At 41.2% G+C, this 16,436-nt stretch overlaps 1 protein-coding gene across 1 annotated transcript in view; it reads left to right on the forward strand.

Moving 5' to 3' along the window:
- The window catches only part of TMX1 (thioredoxin related transmembrane protein 1), a 111,147-nt gene that overhangs the window by 82,930 nt on the left and 11,781 nt on the right, over nucleotides 1–16,436 (forward strand). The gene's annotated exons all lie outside the window — the stretch shown is intronic.

Consider the following 16,436-nt stretch of genomic DNA (forward strand, 5'->3'; position numbering starts at 1 on the left):
GAGTATTTGAAAATGAGAATGTGAAGGAAGACAGCAGTCTTTCTATGAGAAACCAGGGTGATGACAGCATGCGTCTGAAAATATAATTATCCTCTTTTGTTTGCTTGATAGAGTTTTGATAGATAGAATCTTGACAGCTCTGTTATGAATGTTAAAATGTAATTTAGGTTAAAAATTGTAATTATCTTAAATTATAGTCTGAAGTCATTTTCCAGGCTTTGATCCTTTTATCATGTGCGACACAGCAGGGGCTACAGGTGCAGCAAATCCAGCTGCTGTGTTTGCATAAAAGAATGAAAGAAATGGTTGATTGGCTCACTGGACACCCCTGGGGTAGGGGCATAGATGTAGGCACAGAGGGAAACCAGTGGGATTCGACTCCTGCAAGGAAATCCCTGGATGATGCTCTTAAATTTAGAGCTGAGGGTGCATTGTGGGTACTTCCGTCTATTAGCGAATAAAGCCCAAGCTTCTTAGAGCAACATTCAGGCTCTTGAGGACATGGCCTTCAATCACTTTCTCAGGCTCCACGAGATGCATGGTGCAGTGGGGAGAGTGTGGGCTGCAGAGTCAGAGAGTAGACTCTTACCTCTCTCTCTGACTTGCCGAGCAATGCAAGATTTACTGTTTAAGATCGCTGAGCTCGTTTCCTCTGTTTACTATGAAAGAGAAAAAGACACACTAACTTTCCTTGTGGCACCAAATTATCCCAACAGCCCTCTGTCCTTACCCAGATATCCCCTCCCTCCCTTTTATTCCCCTACTTTTATTTCCCGAGGTCTCTCCCTCACTTGCCCTCCCATCAAGGAGACTGAACATCACTGGGGCAGGGGCCGCATGTCTGACCCTCCCTTCTTCACCTCTAGTCCCAGTAGAGTGGTTTGTAACTTGGTTCATGGTTAAGTGCTCGGTACAGTTTTGGTAAAATGGATGTTCACTAACATTTTTCATTATCCACTTGTCCTTCTTAGAACATGTCAATAAAAATAAATAAAATACTTAAGTAAGTCAGAAGGAGAGTGGGTTGGTTAAGTGAGGCATGGCTTTGTAGGGTGGGCACTTGAGTCAGGAAGTCCTGGTTAAACTGCTGCCTTTGGGCAAGTGACCATTCTGGACCTCAGTTTTCCTCTGTAAAATGCAATGATAACAGGACTTACTTCATTGGGTTGTTGTGAGAAAAAGCTAAGATAATAAATATAAAATAGACTGAGGAGAGTACATACTTAACATGAAATAATTATTGTTCCCCAGCAGATTAGTTCTGCCAGGTAAGAATTCTACTGTACACTCATGAAATTCAATGAAGGTCTTAAATTCTTTCATGAAACGAAAACAAAAGCAAGGGTGGAGAAAGGCTTCCTCTTCTCTTTGCCCGAGGTGGAGATCAAGATATGTCTCCATTGGATGTCTCCCTTAGACCATCTGAGCATTACTGGGGTGAGCGGTTGCGGTGACAACTGTGCCCGATCACACTGCCGCCTGTGTCACCATGTCAGGCAGCCTCTGAAGCATTGTCCCTTTTAACATCCCCAGAAGATACCCATCACGAGGTGTCTTCTAAATCCTGCATCCATATTCTTTAAATAGAATCAATAACTGATATTGATTCCACACTTATTATGTGTCTATTGAATATTTTTACATAGGTGAGCTCATTTAATTCTCACAGCAGTCCCCTGAAGTTGTTCCTGTCGTTATCCCAACCTCACAGACCAGGAAACTAAAGCACAGGGCAGTCAGGTAAACTGCCCAAAGTGAGATGATTAGAGGTGATGGAGACAGGATTTGCCCCTAAGCAGTCTCATTGTGGCCCCTGTGCTCTTCACCACTGGCCCTGCTGCGCCTCCACTCATGATGTCTGCACCCCAGAAGGCAGGTCCCTCTGGATGGTACCCAGGCCACTGATACCCACCAGGCTGCCCTTCACCCTAGCCTGTGGGTGCTCTTCACCCCAGTTGACTGACTCAGTCTCTGACCCTCTATTTTTTTTTTTTCCTTTTTCCATAGGGAACTATTAATATTTTTTTTTCTTTATCTTTTCTTTTTTAACATCTTTATTGGAGTATAATTGCTTTACAATGTTGTGTTAGTTTCTGCTTTATAACAAAGTGAATCAGTTATACATATACCTATGTTCCCATATCTCTTCCCTCTTGCATCTCCCTCCCTCCCACCCTCCCTATCCCACCCCTCTAGGTGGTCACAAAGCACCGAGCTGATCTCCCTGTGCTATGCAACTGCTTCCCACTAGCTATCTATTTTACATTTGGTAGTGTATATATGTCCATGCCACTCTCTCACTTTGTCACAGCTTACCCTTCCCCCTCCCCATATCCTCAAGTCCATTCTCTAGTAGGTCTGTGTCTTTATTACCGTCTTGCCACTAGGTTCTTCATGACCTTTTTTTTTTTTTCCTTAGATTCCATATATATATGTTAGCATACTGTATTTGTTTTTCTCTTTCTGACTTACTTCACTCTGTATGACAGACTCTAACTCCATCCACCTCACTACAAATAACTCAATTTCATTTCTTTTTATGGGTGAGTAATATTCCATTGTATATATGTGCCACATCTTCTTTATCCATTCATCTGTCGATGGACACTTAGGTTGCTTCCATGTCCTAGCTATTGTAAATAGAGCTGCAATGAACATTTTGGTACATGACTCTTTTAGAATTATGGTTTTCTCAGGGTATATGCCCAGTAGTGAGATTGCTGGGTCATATAGTAGTTCTCTTTTTAGTTTTTTAAGGAACCTCCATACTGTTCTCCATAGTGGCTGTATCAATTTACATTCCCACCAACAGTGTAAGAGTGTTCCCTTTTCTCCACACCCTCTCCAGCATTTATTGTTTCTAGATTTTTTGATGATGGCCATTCTGACTGGTGTGAGATGATATCTCATTGTAGTTTTGATTTGCATTTCTCTAATGATTAATGATGTTGAGCATTCTTTCATGTGTTTGTTGGCAATCTGTATATCTTCTTTGGAGAAATGTCTATTTAGGTCTTCTGCCCATTTTTGGATTGGGTTGTTTGTTTTTTTGTTATTGAGCTGCATGAGCTGCTTGTAAATTTTGGAGATTAATCCTTTGTCAGTTGCTTCATTTGCAAATATTTTCTCCCATTCTGAGGGTTGTCTTTTGGTCTTGTTTATGGTTTCCTTTGCTGTGCAAAAGCGTTTAAGTTTCATTAGGCCCCATTTGTTTATTATTGTTTTTATTTCCATTTCTCTAAGAGCTGGGTCAAAAAGGATCTTGCTGTGATTTATGTCATAGAGTGTTCTGCCTATGTTTTCCTCTAAGAGTTTGATAGTGTCTGGCCTTACGTTTAGGTCTTTAATCCATTTTGAGTTTATTTTTGTGTATGGTGTTAGGGAGTGTTCTAATTTCATACCTTTACATGTACCTGTCCAGTTTTCCCAGCACCACTTATTGAAGAGGCTGTCTTTTCTCCACTGTATATGCTTGCCTCCTTTATCAAAGATAAGGTGACCATATGTGCGTGGGTTTATCTCTGGGCTTTCTATCCTGTTCCATTGATCTATTTTTCTGTTTTTGTGCCAGTACCATATTGTCTTGATTACTGTAGCTTTGTAGTATAGTCTGAAGTCAGGGAGCCTGATTCCTCCAGCTCCATTTTTCGTTCTCAAGATTGCTTTTGGCTATTCAGGGTCTTTTGTGTTTCCATACAAATTTCCTGCCCCACAGCTCAGAAACCCTGCACACCTGCAGGAAAGCAAGAACCAGTTTTTCCAAAACATATTACACGTGCTTATGCGAACCCCAGAGTGGAATCAAGCTTTGGAGGAAGAGAGGACAGTTGTGTACCCTACAAAGTTCTCATTTGCCAACAGAATGAATGCTAATAATCCCGCAAACGTTGTGGAAAACCACTTGGCCTCAGGCCTCTGTAAACAACATGCTAAGACACACAGAAGGGTTACTCAGCCAGGGTGCCAGCAGGATCTAGGGGAGCTGAGATGCCTATTACCTGGCTTTGCCCTGCCTGCTGAGAAAGTTACTCTGTTTCCTTGCTTTTGACATGTGGGGCTCTAAATTTGAGAGCTTACTGAGATGTCTGCTATGAGAAGCCAGATTCTGTGTAATGCTGCATATGTGATATTCCAGACTTGAAGCCTTTAAAATAAACGGAGGTATAAGTACTGGAAAGGCCAAACGAGGAAAACTATGTGTTGAAGAAAGGCTGCAACAAGAGGTGACAAGCCTCATACAAATTATTCATAAACCCATTATGATTCATAGCAGGAGCTAAAACCGCCTGTGAACCCAGGACGGCTGCTGGTTGAGTGAGAGCACTGGTGTGATGATTTGTTTCCTCCAATGAGGGCAGGGCCAATGGACGCCTTCAGGAGGGAGATTGCCGAAGATAAAAATGATCCTTCAAGGCCAAGTGGTCTTTTGGCTGAAGGGCTCCGAGATTTGGTGACCAGATTTGGACTGAAACCAGGGAGGAGGCTGAAGAAATTCTCAGCCAGAGGCCACCTGCATAGACTTGGGAGGGGTGGTGGGCCCTCACCTGCCTTCGCCCACATGCTGCAGTGTCTCTGGAGAATGAGGTTCCCAGAGTCCAGTTTTCCTCAGAGTAGGGGAAACTGTCTACTTCACAATTACCTAGGCCACTTATTCAAATGCACATTTTAGGTCTCACCCCAGACTCCCTGATTCAGAAACTGTGTCAATGCAGCTGGGGAATTTGCTTTTCTAGAAAATACTCCAGATGACTTTTTGTACTTAAAAGTGTGCAAACCATTGCTGAAGTCTAATAGGCAAATACTTTCTTGGGCTCTGGCATAATCTAACCTTTTTTTTTAATTCAGGGAGGGAAGTGTCTGTTATGGTCCAGGTCGGACATAAATGGATAAGAATTTGATGCATCTGAGTTAGAAAAATGAATTAGTGAGCTTGCTTTACCGAGCACTTCTGTCATAGACTAGGTGCTCAACCATGTGTTTATTGATTTGTTATGTCACCAGTGAGAGACATCCAGGTCCTGTGGCAGTCTCTTGTCCTCAAAAAATTTTCACTCTAGTTGAGAAGTGAAGGTCAACACTGACAAAACATTTATGAATCCTGCGAAATAACATATAATTAAGTACTAGATTTCCTGATGTAACTGTTAAATGTTAGGTGAAAACTGAGGCCTGGTATAGTCAGGGGAAGCTTCGTAGAGGAGATGGGATGTAAGCTGGATTGTGAAGAATTGGTAGATTTGGGGTCTAAGAAAGGACAGGAAGTGCCTGGCAAAAGGAACATAATGTCTGGTGGCCAGAAGCAGAAAGGGGTTTGGGAGCTGATCGCACAGTAAGAAGACCTGAGTGAGTTGAGTTGAGTGTTGGGGGGTGTTCTGGAAGGTGTGTAGGATGGGCTGGGTCACCAAGGGCCTTAGAAGCAGGTAGAGGAATATGGATGAGAAAAGGGAAGTATTGAAACCGTTGAAGGCTCTTGAGTAGCAGAGATAACACTGTTTCATGGACCCAGCAGGGCCAGGAGATTCCCAAAGCTGGATGCCACTTTCATGCTCTTGGGCAAAGTGGTGAGAAGTCAGATACATCAGGGCAGAGTCAGTTTAGAATCTGCATTTGAGTTGGATGCCTAGGTGGGGAGAGGAGGCAACAGAGAGCAGTTCCGGGGCTGCTAGGCCCTGCCTGGTTGGTGAGGGAGAGAGACACCAAATCAGCCCAAGATGGCTGGAGCCAGACATGGAGTTGAGTCAAGGTCATGTGCTGTGGAATCTACAGTGGAGCGGGCCAGGGCTTCACAGGCAGGGCAGGAGGCCAAAGCAGACACTGAAGCTAGCAAGTAAGGCAGGACTTGGCACAGCAGAATCTGTGGAACTAGTCTGATTAACCATGGTGAAATGAGGCTCATGGGATATGTTCTTTGGAAATTCCAACAAAAAGTCAGTGTCGTCTTAAAGGGCCAGACCCCGCTGCACGGGCGTGGTTGGGGAAAACTCCACGCAGCTGTGAGTTATAGTTAGGATTGGTTTTCCTTCGCATGGCACACTGGCAGGACCCGTCCCTAGTCTGCCCAGAGCTGCAGTGTTAAAGGGCATTGGACTGTAGGTGTGCATGGCTGATTTCTAGGAAAGTCATGACGCCTATTTCCTGGTGATGCTCATCAGCGAGCAAACCTGTACTTGGAGGCAGTCAGTGTCATAGAGGCAGGGACTGTTTGAAGAATAAGGGAGATTTCTGATCATAGCTCGGGGATTGCAAAGACGTTTTTGTCTCCTGTGCCAATAGCACTGGTTTGATGGTGGCCGCGTGGAGTGCTTGGGCTAGTCTGGGTTCCACAGGAAAGACCGTACTGATTGATCAGGGATGTTTGCCATGGGCGTGGGGGGAGGGAGGGAGGGAATGACGGCAGCACTGCTACCTATTTGCAGTGTCTGATTTGGTCCCGACCTCCTGATCTCATATGTGAGGATACTGAAGCCATAGATAGGAAGTGTGTGACCCACAGTCACAGAACTCAAGGGTAGAGCTAAGACTGGACGTTAAGTCTCCTGACTCCTGGTCTAGTGTTCTTCCCGTGGATCACACAGCCTTCCTTCCCTCCCTCTTGCCCCGGGCTGTCACACTCACTTCTTTCTCCCAGTCCCACCCTTGGCTTCTGTTAGACTTTGCATTAGGAACTTGGCCACAGAACTGATTTGCACAATGGCTAAACTTGTTTCACATGTGATCAGAACCCTTGGGGAAGGATTCTAGGAAGAGGACTTGCAGATTGATTCAGAATTCCCAAGTGCTGGAAAAGCTAGGGGCTTGGCAAGAGTTGGCTGAGCGAAGGAGCAGGACTAACGAGGAAAGATTTTCTAGGGCCGCAGCAGTGGATCGCCGTTACCATTACAGAGCCGAAGATCGAAAACTGACGTTGGAGGCTTCGAGCGGCTCAAAGTTGGGGGTGGGCGCGTGTGGGGAGGAGAGAACCTGATGTTTATTGAACAGCAGCTGCGAGAGGTAACCTGGGGTCTTGAAAAGCACAAGGGCAATGGCTCCGCTGATGTAACGTAGGCACACGGGAAATGTGAGCCAAAAAAGCCAGCTGTGCTTACAGCATTTCAGCCTCACAGCCACCCTGGGAGTGGGTATGATTAGCCCAAGTTTTACAGAAATAGGAAGTGAGCTGGGTCTCCCGATGGTTGACTGACTCATGCAGGTCTGCAAGTGGCTGATTGTGTTATAGATCCCAAATCTCATCTCCTTCTCCTGGGAGTGAGAATGCCTCTCGAGGCACCCAACTCCGCAAGAGAAAGAAAAGGCTTGTCTCTTCTGCTTATTGCCCTGCTCTTGGCAGGGGAAAACTGTCAGCTTCGAGTCTATGGGACATAAATCCAATCTTATTCCTAATTCATAGAGTGGAGACCAGGTCTGTGTTGTGCGTGTTCTTGAGTTGTGTGTATGTTTTATTGAGGAATTAACGTCAGAGGAAAAGGGTGTGTTTGGAACTTTCATACCTGCATCTGTCATTTCTGTTAGTGTCATTCCTCACCTCTTCTCCCCTACACTGGTTTTTTTTTTTTTTTTTGCTAGAAGAATCAGCAATAAACTATTTGTTTAAAGAGATGTGCATAAACAACAAGGTCCTGCTGTACAGCGCAGAGAACCATATTCAATATCCTATGATAAACCATAATGGAAAAGAATATAAAAGAAAAGAATGTATATATATGTATAACAGAATCACTTTGCTGCACAGCAGAAATTAACACAGCATTGTAAATCAACTATACTTCAATAAAAAGTATAATAGAATAAAATAAAGAGACGGGCAGCCTGCTAAGTCCAGACTGCCCTCAATTGCTTGTGGCATTTTGAGACATAAAATGCTGTTATTTGAAGCTGTTCAAAGAGGCTTCCAGCACATGCCCAGGCAAAGCCTCAGGGTGGGCAGAGCTTAGCTCCACCACTGACTTCACCAGGCTAATAACAGGGTAGATGGCTCCCGTCTCACTACCAGCATCAGAAACTAAACCTGCACTTCTGGGGCCTGGCTGGAAACCACCCTCTCCTTCGCCTGCTGAGCAGGAGCTGTGCCCTCAAGGCCCATCTGCAGAGGTAGTGTGGCCACTTCTGGGCGTTAAAAGCGAGCTGACTGGTCTAAGCTGTCTATTGTTGCTGGTGCTGGCAGTGAAGCCGGAACCTAGATGGAGAGTCACCCCCATCTCTCATCAGTCTCACAACCACACTGTGTCAAATTGAACTCAGTCTAATGGTCTTACAACCACACTATTGGGTGGGGAGGGTCCATCAATCTCATTTCACAGGCGAGAAAACCAGGACACAGACCTATTAAGTGTCCTATTCAAGGCCACATGGAAATCCTAACATTTGTTTTTGGCTTTTAAATTTTCTTTTCTTTTCCAGTTTTATTGAGATATAATTGACATATAACATTGCATAAGTTTAAAGTGTACAACGTGATGGTTCAATATATGTATACGTTGCAAAACGATCATTACACTGTCTAGTTAACATCCATCCCCTCACAGAATTACATTATTTTCCTTGTGATGAGAACTTTTAAAATCTCCTCTCTTAGCAACTTTCAAATATGCAGTACGGTATTGTTAACTATAGTTACCATGCTGTACATTACATCCCCAGGACTTGTTTATTTTACAACTGGAATTTTGTACCTTTTGCCCACCTTCACCCATTTTGCCCACTTCTACCCTTCACAGCCACCAATCTGTTCTCTGTACCTATGAGTCTGGTTTTTTAGATTCCATATGTAAGTGAGATCAAACAGTATTTGTCTTTGTCTGTCTGACTTATTTCCCTCAAACCCTAACATTTAAAAATAGAAGGCCAGCTTCTCCATATCTATAGAAGTGATTCTTTAAATGAATATAAATGATCAGATATTATTTTAATTACACTGCTCTTTTCTGGGAGGAGATAATTGCCATGCAAGTGAAAACAAAAGAAAAAAATTTAAATACTTTCCTGCTTTTTTTTTTTTTTGAGTAGAGAACTAAGTCTACCAAATTAACTCAACCACACGCTATGTCAACAGTTTCTGCTGTCTTGCTTTAAAGACTTTGCAAGTGTTACACATTTTCACTTTTAAAAGGCTGAATCCAAAAGTCTTTGCTACTGTGATTTTTTGAAATTTTATATATAATTTTATTAAAAAATAAGTTCACAGTAGAAAACTTGGAAATTGCTATGAAGGCAGAAAACAAATGTCATCCTAAAGTAAATATTCAGAAATCACTGTTTACATTGCTATATTTTCTTTCAGGCTATTTTTCTAGGCCTAAACATGTTTTGTTCTTTGAACAAAATTAAGATTTTGCTCTATACAGTTTGGAGCCCTAGATTCTTCTCTCTTCATATTACATTATCCTATTTCTGTAACGTTAAGATTAAAATACATTATTTTAAATGGCTGCATCATATTTTAACATTCATTTTTTGAAACATTTTCTTCACTTGGCTGGGACATCTCTCTCTCTCGGTTATCCCGAGAATCTTCTAAATCTCTTTGGTGGAAGATCTTCATCTCTCCAATTCCTAACAGTGAGAGGTGCCCCAGAGCTCAGTCCTAAGGCCTCAGGCCTCCTCCCTTGCCCAGGTGCATTCACTTACCAGATGATCCCATCAAGTACCATGGCCTCAAATATCATCGATCCACCGCCAGCTCCCAAATTCTAGCCTCAACACTAGACACACGTACAGCTGCCTATTTTGCCACCTCCACTTAGATGACTAATGGACATAGTCAGCTCAATATGCCTAAAGCTAAACTCCTAATGAACCTGCACCCCAGGTTCCCCATCTCGGCAAATGGCAACCCCATCCCTGAGCCGCTCACACCATGTCTGAGGTTTTCTCTGACTGTTATATCACACATCCAACCCTTCAGCAAATCCTACCATCACTAAACGAATCATGGGAATCATTTCACCATGAGTGTAAGTCCAATAATTATGCTGTACACCTTATACAACGCTGTATGTCAATTACATCTCAATGAAACGGGAAGAAAAAAGAAGACCAAAGCTAGAGAAGGGGATAATGTCATACCAAGATGAGGACCAAATACTAATAAATCACCTAAGGAAAAGCAGTCCTTGTGATGTGGAAAGCTATAAGAATTCAATCAGATTGCTTTTTTCTTAAAAATACCTCTCATGTTGAAAAGTCATCTATCATTATTTCTTGATAATAATAATCTGATTTCTTGATACTGGGATTAGTTTTCACATGTATTAGATTTTCCATGTTACACAAGCTCAAACTTGTGGTTTGACTTCACGTGACATCAGTGATTAAGGTAGGCATCTTCTCTTTTAAGTGTAAACCTTTTAGTCTATGTGCATAAAAACAAACAGCAATAGTAAACAGAGTTACTGCTAACATTTTATTTTATTTTTTAAAATTTTTATTGAAATATAGTTGATTTACAATGTTATGTTAGTTTCAGGTGTACAGTGAAGTGATTCAGTTATACACATATATAAATATATATATTCTTTTTTTATGTTCTCTTCCATTATAGGTTATTACAAGATATTGGGTATATTTCCCTGTGCTATACAGTAGGTCCTTGTTGGTAATCTATTTTATATATAGCAGTGTTTATGTTTTAATCCCAAACTCCTAATTTATCTCTCATCCCCCTCCCCTTTGGTAACCATAAGTTTATTTTCTATGTCTGTGGGTCTATTTCTGTTTTGTAAATAAGTTCATTTGTATCCTTTTTTATATTCCATATATAAGTGATATCATATCCTGTATTTGTCTTTCTCTGCCTGGCTTACTTCACATAGTATGATAATCTCTAGGTCCATCCATGTTGCTGCAAAAGGCATTATTTCATTCTTTTTTATGGCTAACATTCCATTGTATATATGTACCACATCTTCTTTATCCATTCATCTGTCGATGGACACTTAGGTTGCTTCCATGTCTTGGCTATTGTAAATAGTGCTGCAATGAACATTGGGGTGCATGTATCTTTTCGAATTATATTCTTCTTCGGATATATGCCCAGGAGTATTTTAAACAGTCACAAAAGAAACCATCTGAAAGTAATGCTGAAAGAATTTCAGAATGTTTGCTTGTTTTTAAAAATTTCTGTATCCTCGTATATAATCTGGTGAATGCATTTTATTATGAAACCTTGTTATTTTAAAAAATAATTTCTGGGGCTTCCCTGGTGGCGCAGTGGTTGAGAATCTGCCTGCCAATGCAGGGGACACGGGTTCGAGCCCTGGTTGGGAAAGATCCCACATGCCGCGGAGCAACTAGGCCCGTGAGCCACAATTACTGAGCCTGCGCGTCTGGAGCCTGTGCTCCACCACAAGAGAGGCCGCGATAATGAGAGGCCCGCGCACCGCAATGAAGAGTGGCCCCCACTTGCCGCAACTAGAGAAAACCCTCGCACAGAAATGAAGACCCGACACAGCCAAAAATAAATAAATAAATAAATAAATAAATAATTAAAAATAAAAAATAAAAAATAATTTCTGGATTTCCATAAACTCTCTTTTGATTAAAAAAAAAAATCCTACCAGTTCTCCAGTCTGCCTTTCAAGTATGTCCAGAATCTGATGAAAGTCACCTCTCATTTCACCTTTGCTGCAGCCACTCTGGCCCACACCATCATTCAACCTCTTGGTTGAATGATTTCAGTAGCCACCTAATGGGTCTTATCCTGATTCTATCCTGGCCCCATGACAGTTAATACTCGAAAGGATTCTAATCTCACTGCTATTTAAAAGCCACCATGTTCCATCACTTCTTCTCTCCCCACCTCTCTGGCCCTCATCCACTCTGCTCCGGCCGCACATGCATCTAGCTTGCTCTCCCCTTGGAGCTTTGCTTGGCTGTGTCCTCACCTGATATGTTTCCCTGCGGATAGCTGCCTGTCCTCCCTTGCTTCAAGTATATGTTCAACTACCATTTTATCTGTGAGGCTCTCCCTGAGTAATCTTTATAAAGAGCATTCTCTCTACCCAATACTCTCTCCCCACACTCTAATTTGTTTTTATTTTTCTCCATATTGCTTTTTCTATGTATTTTGCATATGTATTAGTTTCCTAAGGCTGCTATAACAAAGTACCACAAACTGGGTGGCTTGAAAAACATAAATTTATTCTCTCCCAGTTCTAGAGTCTAGAAGTCTGGCATCAAGGTGTGGGCAGAGTTGATTCCTTCCGAGGGTCTGAGAAAATATCTGTTCATTGCCTCTGTCCTAGCTTCTGGTGATGGCCGGCAATCCTTTTGCATTCCATGGTTTATACTCTGGTTTATATTTCCATGGTTTATATTCATGGTTTCAAACTCTGCCTCCATCTTCACATGGCTGTTTTCCCTCTGTGTCTCTCACTTCTTCATGTAAAGATGCCGTCCTATTGGATTAAGGGCCTACCCTGATGTAGTATGACCTCAATTTAATGTAACTAATTCCATCTGCAATGATCCTATTTCCAAATAAGGTCACATTCTGAGTTAGGATTTCAACACATCTTTTTTGGGAACACAATTCAGCCCATAATAGCATACAATGTATTTACTAGTTTATTTGATTGGCACCTGTATTTACCCACCAAAATGCAAGCTATTTCTGTTCACTAATATGTCCTTCATGTATCAAATGGTACCTGGGACAGAGTAAGAACTCAATAAATATTTTTAAAATGAATGAATGACCATAAATATGACATTTTCTAATCTTTTCTCAACTTCTTGCTAATTAAATAATGTTGTGATGAAAGTTTTTATGAATAATTTTCATCTGCTTCTTGAATTGTTTCCTTGGGTGTACTTCCAGAGATGGATAAAATCCAATCTACCATCCCTTATTCCAGTGCTGGTCCATACTGAATTAACAGGGAACCCTTATTCATTCAGATATTACTATTATTTTTTAATTTGTGAAGGAAATTTGAAGGAAAGAATGCTCTGGTTCATTGTGTTAAATGTTTGATAAGTAAATTAAGGGTTGAGTCAGAGTTTTAGTGAACAGTAACACACACACCCCCGCCCCCGCTTGTTCTGACACACTGCTGAGTTTCCCACCCTGGGCCAATCATAAGATCTGCCGATTCTATACCTGTGTCTGGGCTGCTGAAGAAAAATCACTAACCACAGAGATTAGTGCCATTACTCATTTATTTTATGTAATCTAATCTCATTCAGGTCTCACGTTGCCTGGTCGTTTTTCTTCATGCCCCTGGTTGGCTCTCTCTCCGATTCTCCACAGTGTTCGGTTCAATTTTTTTCTACCCTCTTCTATTTCTTTCTACCCTCTTGAGGACTCTCTTCTTGGCTTGTAGACAGCCATCATCTCCCTGTCCTCACATGGTGGAGAGAGAGAGAGAGCAAGCTCTCTGGTATCTCTCCATATAAGGGCACTAATTTCATCATGAGAGCCCCTCCCTCATGACCTCAACTAAACCTAATTACCTCCCAAGGGCTCCATCCCAAATACAATAACATTGGGGATATGGGCTTCAACATATGAATTTTGTAGAGGACACAATTCAGTCCATAGCACTGACTATCCCTTAATTGATTCTATTTCCCAAGAGTCTATCCTTGGTTCTCCCCTCTTCTCATGCTATATGTTCTCATGACTTCAGAAAATCTAATGCTGGTTCTCAACTCTGTATCACCATGTTTTTGCTACGTTTTAAGTTATTTATATATCTATATCAATATCTATATCTATGTATATGTAGATATTTTTCCCCCCACCTAGGAGTTGGTTTACCTTTTCCTTCAAGTTTTTACATGGTTTCATAGTTACAGTTAATGGCTAATGATAAAAATGTTCACTGAACACCTATTACTGGGAATTTAGATTGTTTCTGATTTGGGGGTATTATAAACAATACTATAACATATTTTCAAACATATATTTTTTTCTCTCATGTTATTTTTCCATAGGGTAAATTCTCAAGAGTCAAAGACTTTCAAAAAGTCAAAGAGATTAAATATTTTTATAGTGTTTGATATATATGTCCCTCATTTGAATCACATGGCCTGAAGGAGATATTCATACATTTTTAAAGACCATTCACCTACACATCCATCTTTTAAGAAAAATGGCCTCCCAACTTTTTGCTATTGTTATAATCACTAACTAGTTCTTGTTCTCTTAGAGAATGGAGCCTCGTATTAACTGGCTACCACCTACTGGGCCAGATTCAGAAACTGAAAGCCATGCTATATGCGCTTTGTGTGAGGGAACCAATCACCTTTGGGAGATTGGGAGAGATTGTACCCATTAAGTCCCTCCATACCATGCAATGCTAAATGGCCGAATCAAATCCCTATTCTAAAAAGTATTTATAAATATAAGATGATCAAAGAGAACGTTGAAGGTTGTTGCTTTGTCTAGAGTAATAGTAAGCAAATGGCACTAATTATTAATGAAGCTGCACATTACAGTTGGTCCTGAATATCTAGGCTGCTGGTGGATAATGCACTCCCCTCCATTTTGCTGAACCTTCCCATGTTTCTCTGCAATAAACTTTTTTGTTTGTTAATAATTGGTGCACAGATCCTCCTTATAACCCTGAAGGACTTGACTAGAAAAGCCAGTACACTACCACTTTACAGAAGGGACGTGCCCCTTGACAATCTAACCAGTGGTAATGTCTGTGGGTCACCTGGGTCACAACAACTTATCCACTCTGGAGGTTGTCATGAAAACATTTTCTGGGGGGTTCAGTTAAATAATTGTAAAATGGTAGCTTAGGGTTGATTTATTTGATTACTAGTTTGAAAAACTCAGTGTTTAAATGGTTCTTAGTTATTAGTTATTGTAAATCAAGTTCACTAATAAAGAATCTGGCCTATGGGAAGTTAATCGTTAGCGTTCTGTTCTAAACAATATTCTTCATTTGCTGGGAATTCATCTAATATTGATCTCAAATTGTTTAGTAATGAAATCACAGAATGACTGTAGACACAAAAGTCCTCAGACTTACGGAATTTGAGGCTCCACATTGTCTACTTGAATCTCTCATTTGATTTCTGTTGTGGCTGGTTGTTTGAGCTGTGGCCAACTGGAATGCTTTCATGTTCCTGTGTAGTACTAACCCCTCTGCAGAAGATAGCAGTCTTCAGTTAAATAAATCAGTTAAGAAGAGAACACTGGAACCTGTAGTAGATACAAGTTTAAAGTGGGCCCCAATGAGTCACATCCTTGTATAATTCCCTCCCCTTGGATGCTGTGAATTGCTTTTAGCAAATTGGGTACGGCAAAGGTGATGGGATAGTCACTCCCATGGTTATGTTATTGTTATACAAGAGTCCATCGTAGCAGACTGGAGAAAGAGAGTCTCCTCTGGCCTTGAAGAAGGGAGCTACCACATGGCAATGAACTGCAGGCAGCCTCTAAAGGCTCAGAGTGGCCCCCAGCTGAGAGCCGGCGGAAAAACAGGGACCTCAGTCTTACAGCTGCAAGGAACCAAATTCTGCCAAAAAACCATGTGAATAACCATACCACCCCAAACTCCAGAAAGGCACACAACTAGGCTGACACCTGAATTGCAGCCTTGAGAGACCCTGAGCCGAGGACCCAGTTTAGCCATGCCTCATCTCCTGACCTACAGAAACTGAGATGATAAATGGGGGTTATTTTAAGCCACTAAGTTGGTAGTAATTTGTTACTCAGCAACAGAAAATTAATACAGTCTCCTTCTCAGGGTAGTATGTAAGAGGGTGGGTTTAAATCTCAGCTCTTCTATTCATTAGCTATTCAGCCTTAGCAAATTATTTAACCTCTCTGAGCCTCTGAATTTAACTATAAAAATAGTACCTATTTCAGGGTGTTGAGGATTGAATGAAATAATGCATGTAAGTCACTTGGGATGGTACCCGACACATAGTAAGTTCTTAACAAATGTTTTTTCTTGCCAGCAGAAGCTGGATATTTTTAGTTTCATAATGCTGAACATTTTCATTATTTCTTTCCTCTATGTACTCCATGTTTTGAATATTTTTGTCCATTATATTAATTCAGTTTACTAAGTAATAATTCACCTTCCCATCTATTTCTAATTAATCAGCTACATAGAACTTCTGATCAGCTTGAGATATTCTAGATAGAATAATTATAATTAATGTAATTTGGCTAAAAGCAAAGACATTTGGTGTTTTTACACAAGCCTAATGCAATTTCCATTAGCTTTTGAAATATTAAGAATGAGTGGTTGAACCGTGTTAAACCACTAGATTGGAACCAAAATGAAGTTGATTGATGGTAGATAGACATTGGGTGAGTTTCTGAAGTTAAGCAAGGTAAGCATGCTTTCCCTTTATAAGCTACCATATTTGCTCAGGTATTGTTGGGTGGGTGAAATTGGTGGAAAGAAAACTTTAAGTCCAAGTGAAAGGAGAAAGTGCCAAGAAAGGAAAAGAAAGAACTTAGATACAATATTAAA

Source organism: Balaenoptera musculus, chromosome 2 (assembly GCF_009873245.2).
Source record: "Balaenoptera musculus isolate JJ_BM4_2016_0621 chromosome 2, mBalMus1.pri.v3, whole genome shotgun sequence".
NCBI lineage: Eukaryota > Metazoa > Chordata > Mammalia > Artiodactyla > Balaenopteridae > Balaenoptera > Balaenoptera musculus.